The 21,399-nt window shown below is 41.7% G+C and overlaps 1 protein-coding gene across 1 annotated transcript in view; it reads right to left on the bottom strand.

Moving 5' to 3' along the window:
- The window catches only part of LOC145407776 (uncharacterized), a 274,264-nt gene that overhangs the window by 196,202 nt on the left and 56,663 nt on the right, over nucleotides 1–21,399 (bottom strand). The gene's annotated exons all lie outside the window — the stretch shown is intronic.

The following is a 21,399-nucleotide window of genomic DNA, read 5'->3' as shown; positions in this document are numbered from 1 at the left end:
CTTGCTTTGCATTCATGTCTGCTTATATGTTTATTTTTTTATTATTTACCTTCTCTGTCTGTCTGTCTGTCTGTCTCTCTCCTGCATGCATGTGTGTGTGTGTGTGTGTGTGTGTGTGTGTGTGTGTGTGTGTGTGTGTGTGTGTGTGTGTGTGTGTGTGTGTGTGTGTGTGTGTGTGTTTCCTTTCCTCCCACACGCAGGACCCCGGACCCCACGACAAGATCACTAATCTACCCCTCCCCACCCAACTTCCGCATCACGAGTCAGCTAATTCCGGGCTTTCGGCGAGCGGCAGGTTGTGGGGGGCAGACGGAGAAAATTGGCAAAAGTGGGAGGCGGAGAGCGTGAACTTGAAATTAATGAATGAGATGAGAAAACAAGTAAAAAAAAAAAAAAGAAGAATGTCAGTGATTGGGTGGAAGGGAGAAATATCACACTATTTTCATTCTAACTTGGCCCAGATTATCGTCCTTTTGTACTTATTTCATGTATCTCAATGACCTAAAAAGACAGTGCTGTAGCTCTACATCCTTTCCATAGCACTTCTTCATGACTAGAATCATATTCCACATTTAATCTGTTGTTACAACTCAGCATTCAAGATGGAGAGATGTCAATTTTAGGCCACGTTAGAGTAAAATGAGTTTAGCAGAAATGAGGAAAACTATGCAGAGAAACACTGACAGGTGTATGTGGTGGGGATAGAAATGGCTGAAATAATTAAGTGAACACGGTATAAAAGAAAAAAAGATGAAACTGAGTGCACTGACACAAATTTGAAATTAGAGTGTGTGAAAAAGATGAGAGATTATATTACGTAAAAATGGGGGCACGAAAAAACTGAAATGAATTGGTGACAAAGAAGAAAAGCATCTGAAATCAGTGACTCGGAGAAAGAAGACGACGATGAGGCTGAATAAAGAAAGAGAGAGAGAGAGAGAGAGAGAGTAATTCAAGCTTGAAATCAGTGAGTGGAAGAAAGCTGAGAGGTTGATAAGCAGAAATGGGAACAGGTAAGACTGAAATGAGTGGATGACAGGGAAAAATGTTAACCTGGCAAACGAGAAAAGGAGGAAACAGTTAAACAGAAGCGGAAAAATGAAAACTGTAAAGTAACTGGCTGGCAGGGAGAAAATCTGAAATTCTTAAGAGGATGCAGTCCAGAGGGGGAAAGAAAAAAAGGAGAATGCAGACACTGAAACGAGTGGGCAACAAACAGAGACAAGCCTGAAGGCAAAGAGAGAGAGAGAGAGAGAGAGAGAGGACAATCGATGGAGGCAATGTAACAACACTGCGTATACGAAAGGATGGATGGGTGGAAGACGGGGTAACTGACTACGTGGACTCTGTAGCTGGATGTATGAATAGATGAAACAAATGGTCAGGAAAATATTTGTACTGTTATTATTATTATTGTTATTATTATTATTATTAACATTATTATTATTATTATTATTATTATTAGTAGTAGTAGTAGTAGTAGTAGTAGCAGTAGTAGTAGTAGTAGTAGTAGCAGTAGTAGTAGTAGTAGTAGTCGTAGTAGTAGTCGTAGTAGTAGTAGTAGTAGTTGTAGTTTTTATTGTTGTTGAGCTGTTGTTGTTTATATTGTAATTCTCTGCACCACATCACACCACACCCTCAGGTGGGAAACAAGATATCGTAATGATGACTATTATGCTGATGAATAATATCGTTATATACAGGCAGCTTAGGATTAAAAAAAGGAGGAAAATGAAAAGACCAAAGCAGTAGACCTATCGCTGGAATACAAAAAAAAAAAGGGGGGGGGAGGGGACTCATCTCCACTCATTCATTAAACACCCAACATTCCCCTTCAACATTTCAGTGATTTTAATTTCCTTCAGTGATTACGACTTTATCTTTTGGGCAAGACGTAATTTATCCCTGGAATTAAGAAGACTAACTCTGCAATGAAGCTGTTTTTCGGGATTGATTATGCTTAAAAGGTCATTTCCTCTGTAAAGTTAATGACAAAGACAAAAATAGCTCAGTCTATTACACACGAACCCTGTACAGTGTATTTCTGCAGTTTATTTTCCCCATTTTAAAGATACGTCGTTGCAGTACAGTCGCTTTAAAAGAAGTGTCATTTAAACCTCTATTTCTTTGGTAAAATAATTGACAGAAACGTTCAAAAAATATTCATTCACAAAATTTTCTCGGTAAAAAATAGTACCTAGTCAGGCTACATTGGAGGAAGGGCCGTTTTGAGACTTTACATCCTGCTAAAGTTAATGAGAGAAGAGAAATTGCGTCTCTCGGAAAGTCTGAGGAAAAAAGAAAAAATCATCAATTAAAGGTGACAGACGGTGTAGGGAACTCTCTTTACAAAATTTTAGGTTTGAAGCAATTATGTAAAGAGAAAACTAAACCTAAACGCGAAATTATACAGTATACTGTAGTTGAAAAAAAAAAAAATCGTTATTTATTCTCGTTAACCCCCTCAACACAATTACATGTCCAGTAAGGAGGAGGTGCGGGAGTCCCCTGAGACTGTATTTTCACCGTAAGGAGGCTTTGTAACACCTCTTTTGCGATTTAGTTTCCTTATTACAACTTACTATTCTCTTGGATGTCTTTATATCCCTGTATCATCGATGTGAATTGTATAAAATGAACAGAAGAGATTATTAAGGTGTCATGTACGGAAATTAATGAGTAAGGAAGACGTGCTAGGTAGTCTCTTTTTTGCTGCTGTTGTGGATTCAGGCTTATATGAAACGTGGACCTGCGGATTGGTGTTGTCTTTCTACAGTCCACCATCCTCCTTTCAGGGGATGAGAAATGATCTGAGGAACGTGTTTATTATCGGGCAGTTGAGCCACTCGGTTATATCTGTGTCACCACATGAAGTTGTTTCTCTACATCACCCTCTAACCGACGAAAATACGGTTCCTAAGCCCACTATAGCAAGCACCTCTTTCGGCCCCCTCCCCTCCACCCCCCTAAAGAATCAATCAGCAGAACAGGAGGTGGTAATTTCAAGGTTCTCCACCCTGCCTTGTCCGTTTCTAAGGCGATAATCTCTGTCACAACCGCAGACCGTCTTTCTCATTTGGCGTTTACGAGTTGGCGGTGGCAGGGGGTGGGGATGGCGGTGATGGACGGGCGGTAAACAAGGGGTGGGGATGACGGGGAAGATGGAGGAAATGGGGATAAGGAGAGGGTGAAATCTGGGGTAAAAGGTGGAGATGGAGATGACTCGGGAGGGGAGACTATATTGTGGGAAATGGGTGTGGGGAGGAGGTGAAACTGGGGAAGATGGTGTGGGGAGGAGCTGAAACTGAGGAAGACTGGTTGGGGAAGAAGTGGAACTAAGGAGGGAAGATGGGGTAGGGAGGAGGTGAAATGGGGAAAGTTTGGGGTGTGGAGAGAGATTGGTGACGCGGATGATGAAGATAAGAGGGTGACGTTAGGGAAATATGGGTGGGGAGAGGGTGAAACTGGGGAGAAAGGGTGAGAGAAGGAAAGGATGAAGATGGGATGGATGTGCGGATGGGGATAATGGACGGGCAGTAGGTCTATTCTGGGGTGGAGACTGGTGGTAGTGAAGCTAATAAAATTGGTAGTTGTGATGCTAGTGGTGATGATGATGATGATGGTAGTGGTGCTGTTCGTGGTGGTAAAGATGGTGATGATGGTGGTGGTGATGGTGACGATTATGGTGGTGGTGCTGGTCGTTGTGTTGATGATGGGTGATCCTGATGATGAAAAAATGATGGTGTGATGTTGATGATGGCGATGTTGTTGCTGGTGGTGGTGATGAAAGCAATGCAGTGATAATAATGGTAGCCTAGTGATGAGAGTAGTAATAGTGATGAAAGGGAAGCCGCTGGTGATGATGAAAATGGTAATAATACAGTACAAGGTAATGATGTTAATATACTGCCACTCCCCTGATTTAGAGATCATAGGGGTTGACCGCGACCAAAAAGCCCTCAAGCCCTCACAACCCATTATAACTTCAGTGCATCAATCTCGGCAGCTCTCTATCACCCCTTCCCTTTATCATTTCAGTTCGTCTTTCAACAACATGATGTATTAAATTCTTACTGTCACCAAATAACTATACTCAGTTTAGGAGACATTTTTTGCACAAAGATAAATTTATACACCATTCAGTTATTCCATCAGTATTAAGGCCTCCTCTAAGTCCAATAAAATAATTAGGATACAGCAAGAATTATACAGATAAAGACGTCCTATTGAAGGGATTAGTCTCGCTTTCATCCCAACTTCGCTTCTGTACTCTCCTTTTCTCAGCCTCTCATCCCTTGACCATGTATAATTAGCTAAATAAATGGTTATCAGTGACTGGCTTGATTATAAAATGTTTCTTTGAGTTCACTTTCATTTCTCGTTCTTCTCTTGCTCTTTCATAATCATCACAGATAATTATCATCAGAAATTTTAACTGTATCTTCGTCTATTGTATGTAAATAATTAGGGTCTAACAGGTAAATAAGTAGCAAGAGTTCCCAGTGAAACAGACCTTACAATCAATTAATCGTCACCCATATTTTTTTTTTTTTTACATTTTTTGTTTGAACCCATGAACAAGTGTCAAGAAATTCCTCTACATAAAATCAAACAGTAAGAAAACAGAGCCTTACCCATTTTCCACTAACAAATGGTGTTGGCAGAATCCAGGAAAATGGAAAAGAAAAGAATAAAAAGAGAGGACTATACTTAGAGTGCCCCACAAAACGAGCCACACATCTGCTTGCTTATCCTTCAAACCTTCGTATATCTCGACTCCAACCTACAAACAAGAACCGAGAAGTTCCTTTGCTTAAGTAAAGAATAATTTTCCTAAGTGCATACAAGCAGGATCCGGAAAGAGGAAAGAAAGTGCAAAAGCAAAAGAGTCATATATAAAATACCAAGTGAAATACCGCGTGATAAAAAGAAAAAAAAGGAAAAACGACAAAAATATTGGTCTCCCTGCGTGAACGACCCCACCTGCCCAGCCATCATGTAGCCAAGGCAGACAGTGGACGAGCTGAGTGATCGCCTATAGCACAGCACTCAGACGATGGCGAAAGTGAGGTACCAGATTGCCAGGAAGCTGTACATCACAGGAAGAGAGAGATATGACTGTATTGGGTGTACGTCATTGTTTCACTGACGGGGTGAGACAGAAGTGGCGTGTGTGTGTGTGTGTGTGTGTGTGTGTGTGTGTGTGTGTGTGTGTGTGTGTGAGAGAGAGAGAGAGAGAGAGAGAGAGAGAGAGAGAGAAATACTCACATCACACAGACTAGATGGTTTCTATCAGCTGATACGAAAACAGTAATAGCAATGAGAATAATAGTAGTAGTAGTAGTAGTAAAATAATAATAATAATAATAATAATAATAATAATAATACTTCGTAACTCTAGTCACACACAGATCAAACAGAGCATACACGTTACCGCCCCAGCGAAGTGGTCTGATCTTAGTATTGAAAGACAGATATTCCTAGTCACAGAAAAAGAAACAATAAGAAAAAAAGCAAGAGAGAATTGTTAAATAAAAGAACGTTGCAGCACCAGGGAACAAAGATCCAACATATTCTGACAAAACACTAATCTAATTATAAGGGGAAAATCACAGAATAAATGTTAAATGTATGTACTATTATACGGTACAGTTATAGAGCAGGCCTTTCAAACCCCTTTTCTTTTTATTTTATTCTCCACCGCCAGACGATTTATTTCAGCTACAGGATAGCCCAGAGTGTACAAAAAAAACTGCATAACCCTTTCAGATCCGCTTATATCTTTCTTATCCTCCTCTGACTATTTGTAGATGTTGTTATTCATATATATATAAAAAAAAGTGTCTTATTTGAACATTATATAATTATGAGCATACTTCACAGAAAACTAGTATTGTGGCTGGGGCATATGAACTACAAGGAGAAGTAAAGATTATAAGAGAGGGAGTAAAGGCAAAGAAAGAGAAGGAGACTGGGAACGAGGATATAAAGAGAAGTTCTGTACATGAGGGAGGACGGGATGGGTTGGTGGGAGGGACTGGCGACAAGCGCCTGATAGAGAGTGGCGCTTTTTCTCACAGCTGTTGGTCTGGGTGTTTGGTAAATTATATAATCCAGGAGAACATAAATTAATCCGGGAACAAAATCTTTCAGTACATGCACAGACAGGATGGTTTATGGAGATGGTATGAGAAAATGCCATGAATTTTGAGTATTATAGAAAGAAGAGAGTAGTGTCGGAAGGAATAGCCTCTCATCTCTCTCTCTCTCTCTCTCTCTCTCTCTCTCTCTCTCTCTCTCTCTTACACACACACACACACACACACACTTGCAGACCCAGACCTATGTGTACACACCTGTATACAGACACACACATACACACACACGCAAAAAGAAACACTCAAAGACGTTCAGGCATACGCACACAAGCATATATCGGCGTGATGAGTTAGCACATCTTGCTCAGACACACACGCACTCAGACACGCACGTACTCACTCTATTGGCGAAGGCATGGCTGCACACACACACACACACACACACACACACACACACACACACACACACACACACACACACACACACACACACACACACACACACACACCTGCGAGCAAAAATGTTGATAACAAAATATCAACTCTCTCTCTCTCTCTCTCTCTCTCTCTGGATCACGTCGTACTCTGTCAATTTCCTTCTCATCCACAAACAAGTCATCTCACGTCCTTCCTTAACCAGTACTTATAGCACCTTCCAGTTCCTTCAGCCTCTCTTTACCCTCTCCTACCCTCTTCCCTTCTCATGAATTCTCCTTCTTCTCCTCTATTCGTTTAGTTCCGTATTTCTTCCTCTCAGTCCTTCTTCTTTCGTTATTATTATCTTCTCTTTTCTCGTTCGTTCATGCAGTTTTCTCTTTGCTCTCTCCTGTCCTACTTTCGCTCCATTTTTCATATTTATTTTCCTCTTCCATTCATTCCTCATCTTTTTTTGTTGTTTCTACCCTGCTTCTTTCAGTGTTGCCCCTATCACTGTTGTTCATTCACTTTTTTTGTGTGTGTTAGACTCCGGCCACAGGCTTCACAGCCTGCTCCCAAGGCCCAGTAGTCCTCCTACACACCATACACCTCTCTACATGTCACCACTTCGGCGCTAACACTCACCGACCATATTGAATACATGTTAGGGCTATCTCATAAAGGACTGGTGTATTGGTATTAGCGGGGGTATTTTTACGACATGTCGGCGGGTCTTCTGATAGATCAGTAAAGTCTGATTTCAGGAAATTCAAATCCTTAAACTGTTCCCTGCCCCAGCGGGGATTTGAACCTGGGTCCGAAAGGACTGCAGGCCACCTCTCTACCGCTTGAGCCACCGCCTCCCTTCCCTTATCCTAGTTTCGTCATGGTTTCTATTGTTTTTATCTTTTTCATGTATTCAGTTTCCTCTTCGTTCTCTACTGTTCTTGTAGTATTCTCTGTCTGTCTCTGTCTGTCTGTCTGTCTGTCTGTCTCTCTGTCTCTCTCTCTCTCTCTGTCTCTCTCTCTCTCTCTCTCTCTCTCTCTCTCTCTCTCTCTCTCTCTCTCTCTCTCATTTAGTCTTCTCTGCTCTCCTTTTCTCACAAATGGCACCCCATTTAAACCAATACCTTCTTGTCTTGTCGTAAAATAGTCTAATATTGTCTAGCCATTACCAAAATATACCATACTCAATCTGACTATAAACTGAGCGACGCACCACCCCATTCAGACCTGCGACTGATGCTGCAGCTGAGTAAAATCGTCTGACAAGCGCTCTGAATGGGACAGTATAATTATTCCCATCTCTATAAACGGCAATATCACATGGATCATTAGACCTGGTGATGATTGTTTTCCTCTGTGTTATACCCATCTTTATTCTCCTCTGTAATTCTCTCACCGTACTTTCTCGTGTATTTGTTTTGTCTCTCTCTCACTCTGTATACTTTCCACCTTTATTTTTCTTTTTTAAGGGGATGGATATTTTCTCATTCGTTTTTACATCTTTCATCCCACATAATTCTTTGTTCGACGATCATCTTCCTTTTTCTTCTCTCCTATCCCCTTTTCTCGTTATTTTTCTTTCTCTCTCTCCCACATTATTCTCCGTCTCGTCTTTCCGACTCTCATCTAATAGTAATTTCTCCTCCTCCTCCTCCTCCTCCTCCTCCTACAACTACTACTACTACTACTACTCTCTCTCTCTCTCTCTCTAACCCAGTTCAACAACCTGCAACGCGTCTGCTAACCTTTCTCGCTCCTTCCCGCCTCTCATGCCTCGCCACAATGGATTTTATTTTTTTACCTTCTCGACCGCAGACCACATCGGCAATTCTCTGTCCTTTGCAGTTATTTGGTGTCAAGGATTTAGAAGTCTTATGCACGCTGTGTGTGTGTGTGTGTGTGTGTGTGTGTGTGTGTGTGTGTGTGTGTGTGTGTGTGTGTGTGTGTGTGTGTGTGTGTGTGTGTGTGTGTGTGTGTGTGTGTGTGTGTGTGGTTTACTATATATATATATACATGCAGATAAGTATGTGCAGGTGAGTGTATAAGAGCATATGTGTGAGTGTGGAGTGCAGGTGCGTGTCCATAATTCCCCCAGCAATTGCATATATTGAGGTGTGAAAGAATCTGTCCTTGCCCAAATTTGCATATCTGAATATACGTGGCTGTAGCCATGAGAATGTGTGTGTGTGTGTGTGTGTGTGTGTGTGTGTGTGTGTGTGTGTGTGTGTGTGTGTGTGTGTGTGTGTGTGTGTGTGTGTGTGTGTGTGTGTGTGTGTGTGTGTGTGTGTGTGTGTGTGTGTGTGTGTGTGTGTGTGTGTGTGTGTGTGTGTTATTGTGCGCCTGTTTTGTCTCCCTCGTCTCCCACCCTTACCTCACCACCAAACAAGGTATGTCGTTGGCCTGGGAGCACTTCTGGTGCATTTCATTAAAATTTTGTATTGTATCGCAGAACCTCATTTATATTTTGCTAATTACCTGTCCCCGCTCCAGTGGGGCTAGAGGACGGGTACTGCTTTCACTCGCTTTGTCTGTTTGTTTGTTTATTTGTCTGTTAGCAACTTTCGCGAAAACAACTGGTGCAATTTTTGACTAAAATTGCAGGGTTGATGGGCTATAACATGATCACCTGATTAAATTTTGGTCCAAACATGGCCAAGGCCCAGGCTGTAGGCCTACAAAACGTAAAAAAACGGGGAAGGGTAGATTTTTTTTTTTTTTTTTTGCTATAACTCCTTTCAAATTCGCCATATAGACATGAAACCCAAACCTAATGGTACATCTTACAAATCCGCATCCTATAACATGCCCCATTACATCAGGGTGGTCATCCCCCAGTTGGTGGTATGGGGTTTATGTCAGGTGGGTCGGGCCTAAAATTTCAAATTGGCATTAAATAGTCAATTTTCATCCGATGTATTCCAAATTTGATTTGTGACGTCTTTGTCTAGATATCCTGTTGTGTTCATAGGTCAACACTAAAATGATTTGCGGGGACGGGTTTGCTATGCCTTGGCACCGCTTCTTGTTTTGAAATTGAAAATGAAACTAAAATTAAAGTTTATTTTGCCATAATTGCATAGGCCAAAGTACACCAGCATTATTTCTAATTGAACAAAGACTATGCCATACTGAAAGTTACCTTTCTTTAAAAAAAAAAAATGTCATCAAAATAACAATCATCATCCTACTCCCACTAACAGACACAGTTGGTTGGATCCATATAGGAAAACGAAGCAAAATATCAGAAGAAGTATCAGCGGAGAGTCCAGTGACGAACACTGTATATCTGACATACAAAAGAAGACCAGCGTGCTACTCGTACAGGAAGAAATAAACAGAGATAGAGAGGGAAAGGGGGTGTTAGCTCTTATGGTGTTTAAAACTTCCTAGGGCTGAAGTCAGAGCTGCCCAGGTGGCTTCGTAGACCCTCATCCTTATAGATTTATTCTGTATAGCTCACCATAATCTTCTCTTTTAAGTTAGTCATATCATTTTTATGTCAGCATTGTTTACATCAATGACAGACAACAGAATACTGATATGTAATGTGCTGAATAAATCGCTATGGAAGGGTTGTTACGAAATCTCCAACAACACCTAGAATACGACCCCTAAACCAACGATGCGACGTCCCCAAGACATTCCACCTGGTCACTCAACTTCCGGGGAGATGCAGCAGAGACACAGCGCCATGAGAAAAAGAAACTCGTGAACCACCTTTTAAAATCGAGCGAGGAAAATTTATCGACGTGAAGATCGCTGGCTATTACTGTCATTGGTCAAGAAAAGGCTGTGATTTAACCGAAGATTCGCTTATTCTCATCCGACCGAGAATGTGATACCTGCGTAATGCTAAGCCAGTTTGCGACCGACCGAGGCCCTATTTTCACGTACTGTACAATCGGCCGAATCAGTACCTGGGAGTGGGAGAATATGAGGCATAATGGTAAAACTCGAAAGTGAAACTGAATTCAGAAGGGGAAATCCATTGTTTTAAAGTAACTGGACATTGGATCGAATGAAGATATTGACCAATGGGGTGGATAAGAATGGGGTGGCTGGAGAGAGAATAGATAGACAGAGAAAAAGTGGAAGTTGCTAGGCTCTGGAGTGAATGGAGAGGCTGACCAAGAAAGCAAAATATAATGTAAGAGCTGTGATTGGCTGTAGGGAAGAGGAGACAGTGAAAGGACAAGTAGAGAAGGTAACAATAGCGTGACTGGAAAAGGAATAGGTAGGCTAAGAAAGAAGATGGAAGGGAAAAAACAGTGGAAAGGATTGAAGAATGGGGTGTGTTGCAGGAGTAGTCTTTGGTCTTTCCAATACGGTAACGTCATTTATATTTTATTTTTTCTTGTCAATTCCAGACGCGTTAGCTTATCTAAGGAGAGATTTTATAAACAGAAGGAGTAAGAGATGACCTTCATTAACACCATGACAAGCTATTTTTCCTCCTACCTTTACAAATAGAAAAGTGTTGTAAACTTAAAAAAATCGCTTGGTAATGGCCACATTAAAAGAAAAAGGCATTATTAGAAAACTGGGGTGTAAATAAGAAGAGAAACATTTGGAGGTCACACTAAGACCACACGTTATGACCAGAATGCAAACTCATGCCATAAAAAGACACTTATCGTCCATAACACCACCAGATTTCGCTCCCAGAATCCAGATTATATGAGCAAAGTCAATATCGCCCTGATAGTATTACCACAGTTATAAAGGTGCGGGCAGGAACCAGGAGTAGGAAAATACAAAAAACACAAAGAATAATAATCCATTCAAAATTCTAGGCAAAATAGAGAAAAATATAAGAAGGACGTCCAAAATTCGTCGTCATCTATCATTACCTAATGTTGATGATGCAGAAGGTCATTCAAACTCTATCTCTCCCAGCGACACCAGATGGCCTGAAGCTACAACTAAACCTCTCCAGTCTCGTCATGAAAAATAGTAAGGGAGAAAAAAGGGACGAAGGATGAGACAGGAGAAAAAGAGACAGAACATGCGACAGGTGCCTTCAGGACTTACCACTTCATGACGCCACCTGGTCCACCAAAACTCCCTGGCCATGAACGTACCTGTTGGGAAAGAAATGGGTGTAAGAATGAGAAAGAAAAAGGTAAATTTCATGCACTGAATATAATGGGTACAGATGTATGTTGGCGTCTCTCTCTCTCTCTCTCTCTCTCTCTCTCTCTCTCTCTCTCTCTCTCTCTCTCTCTCTCTCTCTCTCTCTCTCTCTCTCTCATTCCTTATTCTCCTTCTCCCCACATTTGCCCTTCCTCTTTTCTCATATTCATTCACTCTTTTTATATCACCTTTCTGTTCACTATCCCCTCTTGTCCTCTCTAGCCAACCCACTCCTCTCCATTTTCTTTCACCCTCCTTTCCCTCTCTCCCCTTCTCCCTCTCTCCCACCAGCTTCATCACCAAGCAATAGGCACGACAATGAAAAACGAAAAACCACCTCATTCTCCTTTCTAAATTCCACTCAGTACAACGCAAGGAAGCATGAAAATTCTGGTAGTCAGGCGGATTTCTCAGGACTCGTTAACATTGTTAGGATTACACGGGATTTTTCATTCCTATACGCATCTGTCGCCTCGCGTTCATGTTAGAGTTCATCATAGGAAGCTAAGATATAATTGCCTCTAAGTCCCTCTTCTATAACTTTGGACTGTGTGGTCGCGGGTTAGATTTCGGCTGTAGTACGAGTAGTAGTAGTAGTAGTAGTAGTAGTAGTAGTAGTAGTAGTAGTAGCAGCAGCAGTAGTAGTAGTAGAAGTAGTAGTAGTAGTAGTAGTAATAGTGGTAGTAGTGGTGGTTGTTGTTGTTGTAGCTTAGTAGTAGTTGTTGTTTTAGTAGTGGAAGTAGTAGCAGTAGTAGTAGTAGTAGCAGCAGCAGCAGTAGTAGTTGTAGTAGTAACAGTGGTAGCCGTTCATATAACCCCATCGACACGACATAAAAACACACTGATTTAAACCTTAACACTGAAAGGGTCGTATTCCTTATGGCATAGGAAGAAATGGAGAGAATAAATCGCTAAAGAAGAGGTGCTGCGAAGGCTCGTATTCTCGTCAAGTAAGGAGGTTCCCTAACACCTCTTACTGAGCTATTTATTTTTGTGTATGACTAGTTAATATCCTTTTGTACGTTATGCAGAATATGACGATGTTTGAAGGATTTACATAACACTGAACAGAATAGTAAGGTGCAATAAACAAAATAAATCGCCTAGGAAAAGGTGTTAGGGAGCTTCCTCAACCAACGAGAATACAGCCAAAGTCCCCAAAGCCACTTAGAATACAGCCTCAAATCCGAATGTGATAACCAGAAGGAAGCACAACAATTTTTCCAGTTACGTATGGAGAAATTTTACAACTGACGACATACAGTGAAAACCCTATCTCCACTAGTGCGTGTTTCAGAGGGTTCAATTTTTCCGCTATGTTTTCGTCAGACTTGGGGAAGATACTCGTGCGTCCGTCTGCCCATCAATACTGTCAGTGGGTGTTAGTGCGTAAGTGGCAAGGTGAGGTGTGAAGGATGCAGAGGATCAGGGTGATGGTGAAATGTGGTTGGGCGAAAGTGGTGATGGTGATGAAGGTAGTGAAGATGAGAGTGGCAATGGTGATGGTGAGAGTAGTGATGGTGGTGGTTAGAGTATCGATGGTGATGAAGGCAGTGAGGGAGATGAGACTGGCAATGGTGATGGTAAGAGGAGTATGATGATGGTGAAAGTGGTGATAGTGATGGGAGACGGTGAAGGAGATGAGTGACAATGGTAATGGTGAAAGCAGTATGGTGATGGAAAGAGTGAAAGTAGTATGGTTATGGAAAGAGTAGTGATAGTAGAGGAGGCAGTGAAGATGAGAGTGACAATGGTGATGAGGGAGATCCTGATGATTACTAGATGATACTAATAATGATGATGATGATTAACCTAGTGGTCAGGGGTGAGGAAAGTCGTGATGATGATGGTGGTGAGGAAAGCGGGCGGCAAATATGATGAAACTGGCGACAGAACACCCCAGGAAAAAACAAACTATCATCAAAATAACCCCCTAGTTTCTCACTTTTGAAACACCCAGGGAATTGAGTGTTTTTTAGAAGTCTTCCCACGTGTCATTACCTCATCCAGGACTCTTGGGGGAATGCTGAGGACTAATTTCTACTGGGTTTAGGAGGCTCCCTGATATCTAGCAAATAAAACTTAGATGCTCATTCCAACCCTCAAATGGCTCTCTGTTACCTTCTTATTTTTTCTTCTGGCCTTTGGTTCCTTCTTCCTTACATAAAAAAGGTAAAGTATTATTATTCTCCATAGCCAGTCGAGTTCATTTATTTATTTATTTATTTACTTACTCAATAATCTTTCTTTTAACAGTGTCGCCATTAACCCTAACACGGTCTGAGCAACTCCATCATTATATCCCAGCAAACGCCAGACGATTTTATTCAGCTTGGAATGAGACATAGGACCAGTGAGAGATAACGTAAAGGCGAGATTTATAAAACACTTCTAATATCGCCAGAGCTTGCATATACGTCATACCATCCAATAAGAATGTTCAAGTTTCTATACACTATGAATAAAATTTGCACAAAAAAGCCTGCACAATCAAGAAACATAAATAAAAGAGAGAGAGAGAGAAAGAGAGAGAGAGAGAGAGAGAGAGGAGGAGACGGTGAGTTAAGAGAAAAACTGCTGAGTCATGACGGGGTAACATCCTTGCTTTCTTCTGCTTCCTGTTTCTTCTTCATCCTCTATCATCCTGTCACTCATCTCTCTCTCTCTCTCTCTCTCTCTCTGATAATCAGTTTAAGAGTCAGAGTAATTAGATATATAAAGAGAGAGAGAGAGAGAGAGAGAGAGAGAGAGAGAGAGAGAGAGAGAGAAAGAGAGAACATCTAGGCCTGCGTAATCATGTCTTGGATAGAATTCGTTTTCTGCAGTATTATGATTTTTCCCTCCTTCCTCTTTCTTCTACACTTTCTTCGTTACAGTTCAATTTTCCTTACCTCTTTCGACTTTCCTCACTCTCCCTCACTCTCATTCGTTCCTTCCTACGTCTCTCTCTCTCTCTCTCTCTCCATTCATTCGTCTCCCATTTTTTATCTCTCTCTCCCCCCTCCTCCATTCCCTCACCCCTCTTTTCGTTCCCTACACTTCTGATTTAGACCCTCCCTTTCCCACACCCTCTCACTCCTCTTTTTAGCCCCAAATCCTCTTCTCCACCCTCTTCACTTCTCATTCCAACACCCTCTCACCCCCCCCCCATCTTCTCGGCCACTATACCCCCTACCTCTACTTTAAGATCCTCCCCCCCCCTTTCACCTCTCTACTCCGTCCTCTCAGCCCTCTCCACAACTATCCACGCCCCAAGCCACATCACTTCTCTTCCTATCCACTCTCTTCCACCCTTAGCAATCCCAGTAATCCTTCTCTTCCACATCTCTCATCCATCCTCTCAAGCTACTTCTCTCCCCACCCCTCCCTTACACCCCCTCAGCCTTTTCCTCCATCCCTCTCCACCTTACCATCCCTTCACCCCTTTCCATACCCTCAGGCCTCTTCACCCCTTCACCCCTCTCCACCCTCTCACATCTCTTCACACTTCCACTCCTTCTCACCGTCTCACCCTTCTCCATTCTCCCTCACTCACCTTTCTTTTCACTCCCTCACTCCTCTCCATTACCACTCACTCACCTTTCTTTCACCCGTCACACCTCTCCATCCACTCTCCCAGCTTCTCTACTCACCCCTTCCCTACCCCCATCCCCCGCCTTTCACTTTCCCTTGACCGACGGGATCATAAACTAGAAACACACCAGCAATGAGATCAACTGCGAGTCATCAAGTCGTCATAAACAGATTCACTGATGTCGCTAAACTTGCTAAGCACAGAAATGTCTAGAAAAAGCACTAGGAAATAAGCTCAAATTTGTTAATGCTAGGCCTCCAAAAGTTGCTAAATGGAGATGAATATATCTAGATTTCGCTTTAATGTTGCTGAAATGGCGACTCTGATTGTGACTCCCTCCAGCCGTTTGCATCTCTTTTTTCTTTGTCTATTTTTTTTTTTTAACTCGTGGCATTATTTATAGACCAATAACTCTCTCCCGCCCCCCAAATTACATCCCCCATCCTTGCTATCATTTATTATTTATCCACTCTCATTACACCGCTATGTGAAAGGCACGGGAGGGAGGTGAAAGCATTTGGTCTTTATCTAAACGAGTCATCTGGTGTTTCCGACTCGTATCATCTGCTTCATTACGCCTGAGGGGGATGCAGAAGGAAAGTTACGGCCGTCCGGTATTGTTCTTAAACGGCCGCCTCCTGTGTCTGTGTTCGGAGCTGGTGTTACAAGGAAAGTGGTGTGTTCTCAACGTTACCCTCCTGCCTTGAACTCCACCACGATGACGCCTTCTTCGCTCAATCCTCGCTGCCACCAAACGATTTTACGCCCATTAAGAAGACCTCTTGTCACTAGAAGGTTCAAACAATTTCATCTCTTACTTATTCTACCCTGCTACCGTCAGACGATTTTATCCTGCTTAAAAGTACCATCCCGTTGTCTGGGGGGAAAGAAGAAATCGTCGTCACTAATTTTTACTATAACCAGTCGAGTTTATTCAGCATAGGTAGATTCACACCGTCTATGGTTTAAAAACATTCTCCAGTAAGCTTTTTAGGGAATGAAAAATCTTAACTCTTGTTCTTGGATAATAAAACGACTTTATTAGCATGAGGAGTGCCTGTCGTCATCTTGGGATCCATCTCGGTCTCAGGGTCGCATTTTCAGTCCCGCAGGAGGCTTCGTAACAACCCTGCTATGTGGCTACTTTTGCATAGTATTCTACACCAGAACAGTCTCCCCTGTGCTGTTTACATTGCTTTTATTTTAACATACTTTGCATCAGTGACATACAAGAGGATACTAAGGTGTATGGTACAGGACAAATCGCTGCGTATAACGTGCTAAGAATACATCCCTCACACTTCATCTCCAGCCCACCAGCCTCACTAACCTAGCCCATCCCAGCCTAATCACCCTCTCACGCCTCATTCGTTCCATCATACCTTAACGACTCCACTTTCTGTTTCATTAGCAACGGCTTTCTAATTCCAGCCTTACCCAGCGGTGCCTGACTGATTGCCACGCTTCAGTCTCCGTCGGTCACCTTTACCACAACTGAATCAGATCGTCATTTTTTTTTTTTTTTTGGCTTATGCTTGTTACTACCTACAGACAATTTCATTCAGCTTAGGAAATGCTTTTATGGGTTAGATATACCGTTCGTCTAACACATGGCATCTTGTTTAGCTTATTCCTGCAACCTCCGAAAAATTTCATTCTGCTTAAGGGAAAATTTCCAATCTGAACGGATTAGACATAGCCTTCATTATCGTCTTCACCTTGGTCCTTTTTTTTTTTTTCCTTAATCTGATGAAAATGTCGCAATGCAGTGAGATGGCATGATCGATTTGAACTGTAAAAAGAAAACTCATTCATGCTTTCTGTTTAAGGCTGATTCGATGATATGGAACCACGACCTGGTATTTACGCTGTGAGTGGCCCAGTTCTGTCAGATCAAAACAAACCAACAATAATGAAGGTCCTTCCTAATATGAATAAAATCGTTTGGCAGCAGCTACAATGACGTCCTCGGTTGAATGGGTTAACGGTAGCTTTCCAATCCCTACAATTTTCAGTGATGTGAGATTGAATACCACTCCTGATTCTCCATCGGTCATCTGCACCTACCCTAGACAATCACAAATACCACATTTAAATACCAGACCTTATCAGAAATACCGCACTGAAATGCCAGGCGTCTAGAAAGTATAAAAATCACTCCCCGGTTTCACTTTCCTCAGCCTAGTGTTGCCCTTTCAAGACGTGAGGAATCTTGTATTTGCCTGGCTAATCCCATGCGCTCTCAATCAACTAAAAAATGACTTCCCTTTCTATGGAGGTTAGGTCTGTATGTCTACCAATTTTCTGTATTTTGCTTCTGTGTCCTATCCTGATTGCCTGTTAAAAAAAAAAAAAAAGCATTATCCTTTACACAGTTGCATCCCTTCACTCCATCCAATTTTACCTCCAGACTGCTGGTATCTCAATGCACACACAGACACTCCCACCCCCACCCACCCCCACACACAATCTTTATCCGTCTCTATATACTTATTTACCTTTCTATCTATCTAACGCCAGATGGTCAGTCCTTGAATTATCTACAACACATAATAAAACTCCTCCTCTTCACCCCAAGCCGCCCTTCCTCATGTCACACGATGTCTATACCTCATCGAGGGGAAATATTTATAAATGAACATGTCTACCACTACCAAGTCTCTGAATATAATTATCAGGGATGGTTGGTGTATCGTGGGAAGAGGTGTCGTTACTAAGTAGGGAAAGAAATGCTTAGAGGTCCATTTACTTTGGCCACACCTCAGAGGATGGGGCGAGAGGTAACAGACGAATAGACAGACAGACATACAGTAGACAGATAAATAGATAGATAAAGACACGTAGATAGATATATAAACACACAGACAGATAAACAAGTAGAAGGATAAGTAGATAGACAGATAGGCAGAGATACAAACACAGATAGAGAGATAGATAGAGACAAATAGATAGATAGATAGATAGGGATATATACTGTAGATTGATACAGCTGACATTAATTTTCCTTGGTCGTATATCATCCGTCTAATTTTACTCTAGTTTAGTTAGGATGTGTTTGAAAGCAGCAGAGATCAGCCTAAAGCCATCAACAAGCAATCTTACACACAACTAAGGACAAGAAAATTAATAAATATGATTCCAGTTCCCGTGAAAGTTCCTCCCACGGCGTCACTTCCACCTGTGCTCCACCTGGTTAATGAATAAGTAATTAATTTCCCGCCATCTTTTTTACGACAGGTATGTAATTGCTGTTTCCGTTGTTATTATTATACCTGATATTACTCCGGGTCGCTGCGCCCAGATTTTCTTTCAGAAGGACTTTCACTACTAGATATCTCTCTCTCTCTCTCTCTCTCTCTCTCTCTCTCTTAGAAGGAACCTTGTTTCGGCTATCAAACTCGGCTGAATGGAGGAAGCAGGGAAGACAAGCAGACGAAAGAATATAAATATATATATATATATATATATATATATATATATATATATATATACTGTATATATATATATATATATATATATATATATATATATATATATATATATATATATATATATATATATATATATATATAAATATATATATATATATATATTTTATGTTGGGGTGGTGAGGGTGTGTGCTTATGTGTGTGTATATATTTGTATCTTATTACATACAGAATGCCAATCACATTTAATCCATCCTTTCTTCTGTTGATTCTTCCTTTCGCAGTAATCACCTCATCTCCACCCCATCCTTCATTCCCTTCTCCCCTTCTGTCTCCATTCATTGGCCTGTAACCCCCCGGCCAGAAAGGGAGGTCACAGGTCACACAAGGGGAGTAAAAGTAAGTCGCTCCGTCGTGCACTTACACATTGACTTGCCGCTCCACGTGAGGCGAATAAAGAGAAGGATGGAAATAGAAGAGAGCGAGAGACCGAGAATGTGAAGTAGGAGAGGGACAGGATGGGGTGAGGTGGATGGAAGGAGAAAAAAAAAAAAAGGGAAGTAAATAGAGTGATAGTAAACTGGAGACAAATAACAAGTACGGTTCATGGAAGGAGCAGGAGAAGGAAACCGACAACGAGGTGCAGGTACAGGGTGCAATTCGGATGTGTGATGGTGAGCTGGACGAACGGAGGAGAGGGAGAGAGAGAATGTGTGTAGGGACAGGGCAGGTTTGGTGGGCGGGTGGAGGCTGACAGAGACTGAGGGCAGGGTCGAGGGAAAGGATGGGGTTAAGGTGTATGAGGGTGAAATGAATGGATGATGAGGCAGATCTTGAACGCGAATCAGCAGCTGACGATTTCTCACAGGCAAGAAGGTAACTCAGAGAAGCTTATGTTGAGGTGGAATGGTTCTTTCTCCTTAAGGGTCAAAGAGCGAGATATTACCGTCAGCTAATAATAATAAACTCATCATTCACTTAGTCTCCTTCTTCACTCATTTCCTCTTTCACACACACACACACACACACACACACACACACACACACACACACACACACACACACACACACACACACATACATACATACATACATACATACATACACACACAACCACTAACTGAACACACTCACAAAACCACAACACACACACACACACACACACACACACACACACACACACACACACACACATACTACATACATACATACATACATACACAACCACTAATTGCACACACTCACAAAACCACAACACACACACACACACACACACACACACACACGTACATTCATTCTCTATCTCACGTTCACACACACACACACACACACACACACACACACACACACACTCTACATACATACATACACAACCACTAATTGCACACACTCACAAAATCACAACACACACACACACACACACACACACACATATAAACACATACATACATACACACACTAGCCACAAGATACACACACAACCACTAATTGCACACACTCACAAAACCACAACACACACACACTCACAAAACCACAACACACACACACACACACACACACACACACACACACACACACAAACACACACACACACACACTCTCTCTCTCTCCACCAATGCATCTCACCTCTTTCCCTCACAGCACCACCAAACCACGCCACTCCCCCGCTGACCACACCTTCCCAGCACATTCCTTGGCTTTTCCCAGAAATATCATCCTCAGTTTTACTCGTATCTCCTTATTGCCCTACTTAGACCTTCCAAACCGAGGACGTATTGACTTTTTTTTCTTTTTCCAACCTTCAGATTATTGCATTTAACTCAGGAAATGTCTCGATTTGTGCAGGAGGTAATGAAGGATATATCTAGCCTTTGAAGTTCCAGACACCTCCTCCCAAGTTAAGGAGATTGTCTGAAAGAAGTAAGAGTCCAAAAAAAAAAATCATTGGTAGAACTGGTTGAGACAGAAATAAAAGCCCGTATTATTGGTGGTTTAGGAGGTTCATTAAAGTATCATTTTATAGCTTTTTTTCTATTATTACGCTGATAATATCTTACATGCCAGTCATTAGCGTCTTTGTTTCCAGCACCAGATTACATAAATAGTTCTACAAAACAGAAACCTACAATAAAAAATGATAATTTTCTAATCAGTGGTGCTAGGGAGATTTCCAAGTGCATAAGAATTAGGCCTTCTTCTTATAGATTTCTATATGCTAACTAAATCAGCCTAAATACTGTACCACTTCATGTTTACAGTGAACACCATCACTACGATTAATTGCTTTTAAGATTACAGAAATCTTCTGGAGGTACCCACAATAAAATGAATAAATCTTAGTGCAACGGTGAACACGGGAGTTTATTTCTAAGACAGTGTATGCCTTCAGATATCATGGACTGGATTGCTGGGTATTGTAAGGACGTAACGGCATATACATTTACCTCACTGGGTATATGCCTCCTAATACATACCATCAGCGCACACCCATTAGCCTCGAGAGCTTCACGAAGTATAACATGAAAGGATAATCATGACAATACTACAATACAATGCCGGTGTCGAAGAGTGTAATCATATACAGAGCCACTATTATCTTCTTTTATGGAGCCAGGCCTTCACAATTTAATAAAGAGATGAACAGTACTCGCCTTTCCCGTCTCCCGTCATTAGCGTGAAAGCAACCACCGCCCCATTCAGTATATTCTCACTAATCCAGTCTAAGTATCTCTGTGAATGCTTC

This window comes from Coenobita brevimanus, chromosome 74, assembly GCF_032717465.1.
Source record: "Coenobita brevimanus isolate Jiangsu-jjx chromosome 74, ASM3271746v2, whole genome shotgun sequence".
Classification (NCBI taxonomy): Eukaryota; Metazoa; Arthropoda; class Malacostraca; order Decapoda; family Coenobitidae; genus Coenobita; species Coenobita brevimanus.
Note: the sequence above shows the minus strand (reverse complement) of the source record. Positions and strands in the feature narration are given on the sequence as shown.